The 9,938-nt window shown below is 42.6% G+C and overlaps 1 pseudogene across 1 annotated transcript in view; it reads right to left on the bottom strand.

Moving 5' to 3' along the window:
• Positions 1–254: 254 nt before the first annotated feature.
• Positions 255–9,938, bottom strand: part of LOC309797791 (U3 small nucleolar RNA-associated protein 25 homolog) — a 28,418-nt pseudogene continuing 18,734 nt past the window's right edge. Inside the window, exons 8-12 of the transcript in view lie at positions 9,341–9,543; positions 7,999–8,179; positions 7,750–7,862; positions 6,781–7,026; positions 255–571 (exon numbers count right to left, since the gene is read on the bottom strand). The product of the transcript in view is annotated as a U3 small nucleolar RNA-associated protein 25 homolog (transcript). The remainder of the gene's footprint in view (positions 572–6,780; positions 7,027–7,749; positions 7,863–7,998; positions 8,180–9,340; positions 9,544–9,938) is intronic.

The following is a 9,938-nucleotide window of genomic DNA, read 5'->3' as shown; positions in this document are numbered from 1 at the left end:
CAAGTGTAATAAATTAGAGGTGAAATCACAACAAAAGAATTTATGGCGTACAAAAAAATTCACAAGTAGAAGATTCCTTCTATCAACTTCTCAGAGTTCCATGAGCTCTCCCCTGACCTCTGAAAGATGGGTTTTACCAAAATCTGGTTTACACGGAACTTTTCAGGTATATATGGTCTGAAAAGAAAGAAGTATCTGCTAAGAACCTGCCTGGTGCTCCTTCCTTGTTGCAGCCCTTCTTTATGTAAGTGATCAGAATCAGGTCCAAGAGACACAGAATCAAGCATGACATATCACACCAAACACCATTTCCTGTCCAACCAATTCTCATCTCTCTCCAGTAATGAAGAGGTGGACGTTCTTCTTGGACTGCAGCATCTGTGCAGCCCGCTCCACCCCGACCACAGCAGACAGCCTCTGGGCATCGTACTTGGAGTAGAGGACAGTGCAGGTCCAGGCAGCTTCCTCTCCTCTGGTGGTGGCTTGCAGCATGTTATAAACTTCACTGTAGAAGTGGGGATATGTTGGCAGTTCATAGAAAATCAGGTTCCTGATGCCTTTTATTGTGTATCTGTTAGAAGGAGAAAGAGAGGCTATGTCTACATGAGAAATTTTATGGAAAAGCCACCAAGGAGTTTTACAGGGGCATAGTCACTCTCGCTATTTCATGCAAGGAGAAAGACCATGGCACAAATAACACACAGACCAAAAGTTACTCTAATTTGAGCTGGAGGGGCTCATTTTTTGTGACAGTGTATTTGAATTCCTAATGTTTGGCTTAAGATAATGATAAAATGAATTTGCACTTCTTGAGCCTAATCTGAGCAGACTGAGGTAGGGTGGGGAAGAATAGTAGACAAGGATTAGAAATCTGTCGCAGAAAATTTGAAAAGCAGGCATTTCCAATTTAACATTATCCTTACTATAATCAGGCAAAACAGTGTTCTGTAATGGAGATGAGGTCAGACCAGACCCAGTACATAAAATAAACAGCATAAACTGTAAATGCACTCCCATTAGTCTTTTCTTGTCATTCTGTAGACATGTTAACTCCATGGCAGATGTCCCAAGTTCACCCATTTACAAAATCCTGCCCGAGGACCCATTAGGCATTATGGGAAGTCAATTAATTTCAACAGCTTCCTTCTTTCCCTGCTGCACAGAGCTGCATGGTGTGGGGGGGGTGCAGACCCTAGGGACTTACCTTACGGTTCAGGTTGAGATCAATCATTCCCTCTTGGGCTCCATGACCAAAGATTTTATACGTTGACAAGGTTCTGATTTTTCCTGTTAGACTCTCATACAGGGCTGATGTCAGACTCACTCGGGAATTTTATTTTATTCATGGACGGTAAGTTTTCCTTGTCTTTTTATCCCTTGGCTCATCCTGATCTCTCTGGAGACCCTCCTCTCCCAAAATATAACTGCAGTCCATTACTTGGATCAGCTTTCCACATCCTCTTTCCATAAAGGAATTTTAATGGCTAAAGATGTTGAAAAAAAACAGTTCTGCCTCAGTAGTTATCAAAACAAACAAAAACAAACACAGAGTTCCATTTCTGCTTAGTATGTAGAAAACTCAAGAGAATACTGCTCCCATGCTAACAAGAAAAAGATAATCTACAACAGTGTTCCTTTTCCTGAGCCTAGACAGCTGATGTCACAGGGCAACCAAGTGAACCGATTCAACGGTGCCCTGGTGTGTGTTTAACAACTGATTCTCAGTGGGGGAGGATAGGTGCTGATTTGAAGCATTTGCCAATTTCTGTGGTGTAAATACTCCATTTCAAGCTACCAGTGTCATGTTGCTGAACTTGGAACTGGGAAGAGATGTGCAACCATACCTTAAGAGCTGGTATGAGCCAGCTTCAGCCCATCACTGACTGAATTCCAAAGAGTGACAAGATGGTCTGAAGAAAGACAGGACATATGAACCACTTCACCTTTGGCAGAGCACAGTGGGGAAGAGGGCAGCTGCTAAGAAAGTGGGTAGGAAGAAAAAAGCTACACTTTTAACAAGTTCTTAAAGGGCAATTATGGGCTTGCATGACAGTTCAGAATCCCTGGGATTCCCAGACACTCCTTTACTTCACGGGCTTTTCCAAAGGTCTCCACTGGGAGCCCTGGAAAGACTGGAGGCAAGGCAGAAGACCTGAGAGACCCCGATGGTGGTGCAGACATGAAAACATACTCTCTTCCCAGAGCCATGTTGTATATGAAGCTAAAGCCTGAAGCCAGTGAGGGGGCAAAGGTCAACTGCCAGGGTGGAGTCAGAAGCAGCAAAACTGTGTGCCCTAAGGGAGGAGCATTAACCCCTCACCCCATCCCTCCCCACCACAGGACTTACATCCAATAAAAAGAGCAGTCTGGGGAAAGGGGAAAGGGCATGAAGACTGGGGAAAGGGCATGAAGCCTGTTCAGCCCAAGATCCTGCACTGATGTAAGCAGATGTTTGCCACCACTGCAGAGATGCAGGGAACTCTTCCCCACCAAGACCCCTTGTAGAACAAGGCAGAGGCTGGCCACCATGGAGGGTGGTGCAGGAGCCCTGAGAAAGCGCCAGCTCCAAAGCCCAGGATGGACAGAACCTGCCTGCATCTGAGCTGGACCAGGAGGAGAACAACTGCCCCACTTCAAGCCTTAGGGGAGGAGCGAGCAGGAGCAGCCTGCTGCTGGGGGAGGGGCCGGAGCGTGGGAGAGGCTCTCCCTCGGCACAGGGGTGCAGGGCATGGTGAAAGCTGAGAGGGGAGCAGGACACTGAGACAAGGCCCTCCAGCACTGGGCCCCACAGTGGGCCAGTGTCTGCTGGAGGAACTGGCAGTTTGTGGTAAATAGAAGGCAACTATGGTAACAACCAAATCCTAACTAGATTCACAACTGCCACACTAGTGGCCTGACAGAAGAGGCGTCCAGGCCAACTACTTACTCAGGCACTACATTCAACTGACAATTACAAAAAACACAGAAAAGCAAGAAAAAGACATTAAAACCATGAGGTATCATTTTGACTATCAAGTCACTGGAAAAAAGGAGAATTTACAGAAATATTTACAGAATTTACAGAAATAGACTAATGGAGTATAAATTATTGTGAGTGTGTATTTCACCGGGGAGGGGAGAAGATGGGAGTGGCAACACACAGCAAATTTTAGACTGGGTACAGCTTTTGAACAAATAAGTTTTCCTTTCCAAATTTATCCTAAGGAAATGCCTAGGCAACTATGCCATCAACTACGCGTATGGATGCTCTTGGCATTATTGTATATAATAACAGAAAACAACAAATCAATATGCCCATTAAAAGGAAACTGGGTTAATTATATACCCATACAATGTAACACTATGCAACCATTAAAAAGGATGCTATACACACCTTAAAGATTACTTATAATTACACAGAAAAGGTATTTTTACAATGTAAAGATTTAGCAGACCTACCTTGACCAAGTGATTACATTTAGTATCACCAAAAATGGGATATACTGACACCCTGGGCCTCTTGAGGAGATGCAGGGGGAAGTACACAATATCCTCTATGTAGAATTCTTAATAAAATAATGTTTAAATCTTTGGTCCCCGAACTCTGATGCTCACTGGATCACCTATTTGTTTTTTAAAAGTACCTGTAATTGGTCACCATCCCCAAACACCATGATTTAATTGATACTGGGGTATGACCATGGCATTCAGATTTTTAAAAGCTCCCCAAGGGGATTCTAATATGTGGCAAAGTTTGGGAACACTGATCTAAATAATAAGAAAACGGCCAAATCCAGATGTGGGACATTCTACAGGAAACTGGACTGGACTCTTCAAAAAATATCAGTATCACAGCAAGAAACAAAGGCAGAGAATTATTCTAGATCAGGGTTTCTTAACCCTGGCACTACTGCCATTTTAAGGCAGGTAATTCTTTGTTGTAAGGGCTGTCCTGTGCACTGTAGGACGTTTAGCAGCACCCAGGCCTTGACCCGCTTGAACCACTAGACCACTAGAATAACCCTCCAACTGTACCAACCAAAAATGTCTCCAGATAGTTCCAAATGTCCCTTGGGGAGCAAAACTGCTCCTGCTTGAGAACTGCTAAAATAGACTAAAGAAACATGTCACGCAAATGCAATGTAGGATTCTTAACTAAATCCTGGATTGGGGTCGGGGGGGTGGTGAGAAACAGCTGTAATAGTCATTTTGGGAACAACTAGGAAAATTTGCATACAGACTAAATATTAGATGGTATTACTGCAGTAATGTCAAGTGGTATGTTAATGGTGTTGTGGTTAGATAAAAGAATGTTGTTTTTAAGCTCTACAGGCTGAAAGATTTAGGAGTTAAGTGTCATGAAGCCTCCCATAATTTACTCTCAAATGGTTCAGGAAGAAAAAATAAGAGATGTGAGTGGAAAGAGAGAAGGAGAGACAGAGAATGTGGGTGCATGAGAATGTGGCAAAATGCTAACAGCTAGTGAAGCCTAAGTGGAAGGAGTTAGAGATGTTCACTGGGATAGTCTTACAATGTCTTTTGAAATGAAATTTTCCCAAATAAAAAGTTGGAGCAGGGGCAGGATATAGTAGAACTATATATATATTAACTTAAAAATACATCCATAACATACAAATATATATCAAAATGCTAACTTATTTAAGCTTTTTTTCAATAAGCACATAAAACATTCAAGATAAAAGAAAAAAAATCCAAATGTGTACACTGTGATCCCAATTTTGGTGTCCTTTTTAAAATGCCTGTGTCTGTGTGTGTGTGCACGTGCACATGTTTTTTACATCAAAGAGACACGAAAGAAATACACCAAAATGGGTATTTATATCAGTAAGATTATAGGTGATCCCATTTTTTTAACCTAGATTTTCTAGGTTCTCTACAATAATTGTGTAATACTCTTATATAATGAGAGTATTTTTAAAGCAAAATAAAACAACAAAACCAATTCCAATAGGTATTACATTTAAAACCCAAGAAAATCTCTCTTAGTACCAATTCGTGCACAGTAGAGACTAGGCATCTCCTGGAAATAAGAGCACGTGACCAGAACCTCTTCAGAGGGGCAGTTAGTAACAATTCCCATGACCTTCTGCACCTCTTCCCCTGCCTTCCTCCTCTCCTGTATGTGCTTTGGGTCTTCGGTGACCCCTACAAATATAGCGTAACACTGTGACAGGACCTAAAACTAAGGACATTCCCGATGTCTATGTTACCTGACAACTGTTAAAGATAAATGAGGCAACCACAACTGACTTGCAAGGCTGGCTCCTGCATACAGTCTATAAAGATGAGGTCTGTTACTTCTATAACTGGGGTTCTCCCTGGGGCAGGGAGCACTCAGAAACACCCCACTAGCGTTTCCCACCTCCAGAAATCCTACCTCCAGAGTTTCTGATTGCCCCCTGCTTAAGAATCCTTCCTGTGCTAACCCACTGATAATGCTCAGAGAAAGAACTGTGAACTGTCCTCCCCTCAGGAGGGCCATCATGACCAAATGCCCATCCCATCCTAAGATTCTACTGGTTTCATCTCCCCAGAGAAAACAAATCCTCAGGTTGAAAGTTTTTTGCTAGCTCACAAATGAACTGCAGTATGTCTAACATGGCCTACTTCCATAGAGAATATAAATACAGAATTTTAAAGCTGGATACTAGAGTGTAAAATACATGTACTTTTCCCAAGGTCAAATGAAAAAATCAAATCACAAAGACACTGCAGATCAAAATACCCATCATCACCTTGGTGACCTCTCAAGCAAAAAAATCTATAGCTGGGAACCTTGAGATAATTGGCAGTTGCAGATTATCTCCATTCAACTTAAACACCCACTAACCTGGTCCAGGGTACAAAGCTAATGGCACGTGTTCGGTTTGTCTTTATAGTGACTTTGGGGACAAAACTGTTTGGTCAATAAATGAACAGTGTAAGACAGAAGACTGTCCTGCCTACTTAAGAGAAAGGGCTCCTTTGACATCATGCCCTCTCCTTGAAAAGTTGCTACTTGAGAGCAGTCCTCATCCCAGCTTAGTTCACACTTGCTACAGACAATCACGCTGGGAAGTTTTCCAATCCATCCACTTCATTTAAAGGACTTGCTTTGATGTATCAAGCTTTTGGAAAACTAAGGGTTCTTTAGACCTGCTGAGTGCAAACTCCCCCAAAATACCATTTCCAACATGAATGAAAACAACTCACTGGAACAAAGCAAATAATGATGCCAGCAAGAAGCAAACCCTGAAGCCCTTACATATTCACCTCTAAGCCCCTCACCTTTTGCTTCTCATAAACTTCAAGGAGCCCCTTAGTCCTGGTTCTCCTTGGTGCAGAAGTGTGTGTGCACTGCCTCAGGACAAATGAGAGCTTTCTGAACACTGACCCTGCACTCAACTTCCATCTCCACAGACCACACAGTCCCCAGTGTTTCATCTGTGCTTCTACGACAGGTTCCTCCCCTTCCTGTATTCTGTTGAGAGCTGCTCAACTCTGTAATGTCTTTCTTGAGGGGTATACCCACAGCTACAGGAGGTACCCTAAGTATGGACCCACTCCAGATCTATATACAGGTTATGCTGTAGTCACTCATTCGTTTCTACCACCTTTTCCAACAATGCCCATTTTGAAAGAAAACCAACCAACCAATCAAGAAAAGTCTGTCCAGCCTCCCAAACTCTGGCTTGTCTGCAGGAGGTGAAGCAAGGGAGGACCTTATAACACAGCAAAGCCCACCACGCACTTGGAAGCAGGCCCTCCAGAGAGGACACTTGAAACCTGGTCCTACTTTACCTTTTGTAGAAATGGAAGCGCTCTGTGAGGAGCAGGAACTGCTTCTCTCCTTGAAGGAAGAAGTGTCTGGCCCTGGAGACACCAGACTTCTGGGTGTACTCGCAGATATGAGTGAAGTTCAGTTCCTCCTTCTTGAAGTAATTTCGGAGACGCACAAAGTCAAAGTAGGAGGGGACATAGATAAGCGTGTGAGACATGACTGCATCACGATACTGAGGCAAAATCTTGTTGATGAAAAAGTTAAACCTGATTTGGAAAGGCAAAGGGCAGAGTCAGTGGTCTAGAGGTGAGCCATAGTGTCACTGCCAACTGCATGACCCTGAGCAAGTCACAGTCTCCTTCTACCTCCCCTAAGAGGCCAATTTGGCCTACCTCATTGCAAAGAGATTATGTAAGGATAAAACTTGTTAAGCGCATCAAAAAGTAAGTGCCAACACTATTCATCATAAAGGATAGATGTGATGCTGGTATATCCCAGAGAATTATTCTAGGAAGTACGTAACTGTATCATTCATTCATTCAGTTGTCAATCAGTCAGTCAACAAATAATTACTGAACACCTACCATGTGTTAAGCACCATTCTGCTACCATGGGTCCCCTGACTAAACACAATGAGAAGACGGGGGGAAGTTACACAGAGAATTAGAAAAACAGTTCTTGCCCTGAAGGGCTTAGAATTAAGTTGTTGACATGAGGCATTAAAAAATTAATGTAATTTAAAAATGCCACAGTCTAGGGGAAAGTACCCTTGATTTACTAACCCTGACACTATCAGAACTAGGACAACACACCATTTCTCTGGCCTTCAGTGTCCTCCTCTGTCAATGGCATGATTGGATTCAATTATCTCATTTCATTTTGTAAATGGTAACTAATAAAGCCAACATGGAATACAATTCTAAATTTGAATGCCCAAGTAAAATCCCTCTCTGTGACCCCCAGGGGTCCAATGGGACAGGGGAGGGTACCTGGCATCAATCACTGAAGCTAGGTTCTCAGGTTCCATCCTCTGGAAGACATGTGGGAGCTGCACCAGGACATGACTGATGCAGCCTGTCATCGGGACGTTCCTCACAGCCACCTGCCAGGAGTCAGTGAGAACATTAGGAAGTGAGCTATCCCCATTGTTGACCAAATGCTGTCCTCTCCTTCTGCCTCATGACCCAAACAATACACAATACTTCATGAAAATTCAGAGAAAGAAGGAGAGAACCCACCTGGCCTTGCACATTGACGCAGTACTTGTTGAACAGAGTTGATCTGGGCATCCTGCAGGGCCCCAAACAGCAGCGTCTGACGATAGTACTTGGACCAATTATTGAGGTTCCACATGCGCACTCGAGAAAAGTCCACCCCATGTGAGTCCAAGGGCAGCAGGTTCATGTGGTTCATCAAATGCTTTGAGCAGAAATAATACTCCATTAATACTTATTGAACACTTACCTGTTGGGCGTTGCTAACCTTTCTATAAGCCCATCATCTTATTTAACCCCATGAAGTAGATACTATCATCTCCCAAATTACAACAAGAAAACAGGCTCAGATGGGTGAGTGACTTGCCCATAGTCAAGCGAACAAGAAGAAAAGCTCAAACTGGCCACCTTGTGGATCTTTCAAAAAGGATCAAGATGCTACCTATACAGAATATTTCTTTTCAAGGAAATTCTGAAATGCCACTCTGGTGACTCTATAAGCAACTCAGTTCCAGACTTGGACGAGAAGAGAAATGACACGGAAAACAGAGCTGCTGTCCTTCCATGACTTGGTTCCCAAAACGTTAGAAAATTGCCTGAATGACTACATGTGCCTTTTGCTCAAAATAAAGATGACTCAACCATTGACATGCCTTTTCTATTTTAATCATATTTTTACCTTGTAATGTATATTGAAGGGTCACAAGTACTATAAGTTTATTCCCTACTTTATAAATAAGTACTCCCCTTTATCTGTCCCAAACTTACTCCAAGTCCTGGGGTTGTAGAAAAGGTAAATTCTCACATGCCTTATAAAAATAAACCTATAGTTCTGTGATGAGGATTGTTCCAAAGCACAATCCTAAACCCCAAAACATTGCAGCGTATGTTGAGAGGGAGAAAAAAAATTATAGTACAAATTACAGTAGGGGGACAAAAACATCTTACATTTCTCTGTAAAACATCACAAATTAAGAAATCATGAGCAATGTTTTCCCATCTCCACTGAAGACCAAACAAAAGAGAATGAGCATAAATAGGAGGAACTATTTTAGATAAAAACATTCCTGGTGAGGAGGGATTTCAACCAACCAACTAACCACACTAAACTGGTCTATTACTAGAAGCAACTTTTAAGGGGAAGAAATCTTTTCTGGAGATTTGAAAATGTTGACAAGAATTTTTATCTTTCTGGATACTTTACTGACCAACTTGTGGGTAGAAGAGGGGACAACATTTCCCATTTTCAAATTGGAAAATGTGGAATATTTCCATTTCCAAGCTGAGTTTTAATCTGGACTTTAATAACCATTTCAGACTCAAACCACTGAGCTTCTTGTCTCTAAATGTTAATGACCAGCATTACCAAGACATGCTCCCAGTTCTGCATCAGGTAAATGTCAGTTTGATCAATGATGAGAAGCTCAATAGAAGACAGAAAGTCAAAATCTCTCTTCTTCTCTCCTTCTCCACCAATGATGGTCCTCAAGCCCAGAGGGGAGGCAATGAGGATGTCTGACGAATAGAAGGGGGCATAAAGTCGGATGCTTCTCTGCAGTATTGCCACTCCTATACACAAAACAGCCAAGCACACATCAGTTCATGAGTCACCACCATTAGCTTCCACCCTCTCAAACTGCAGCCTCCCCTTGTACCTTCCACATCTTCCCCTTTGCATGTAATTGTGCTCAAACTGCTTTAATTATTAAAATCATCATCGTCATCATCATCATCCCTCCTTTGCATCTACGGTCCCTTCTAGCTCCCACCCTCTTCTTTTCCTTCACTGGCAAACCTTCCAAAAAATTATCTCTACTTTAAAATCTCCCACTCACTCTTTAATGCACTGCAATCTGCCTCTGAGTCTCAGGACACCACTGAAATGACTCTTGCCAAGGTCACCAACAGCTCTCAGTTACCAATTCAATGGCACTTTAGTGTTTCTTGTCACGAATGCATAAGCA

The sequence above is a fragment of the Mesoplodon mirus genome (assembly GCF_964341445.2).
Source record: "Mesoplodon mirus genome assembly, contig: HAP1_SCAFFOLD_984, whole genome shotgun sequence".
NCBI lineage: Eukaryota > Metazoa > Chordata > Mammalia > Artiodactyla > Ziphiidae > Mesoplodon > Mesoplodon mirus.
This window is presented reverse-complemented; position numbering and strand designations above follow the sequence as displayed.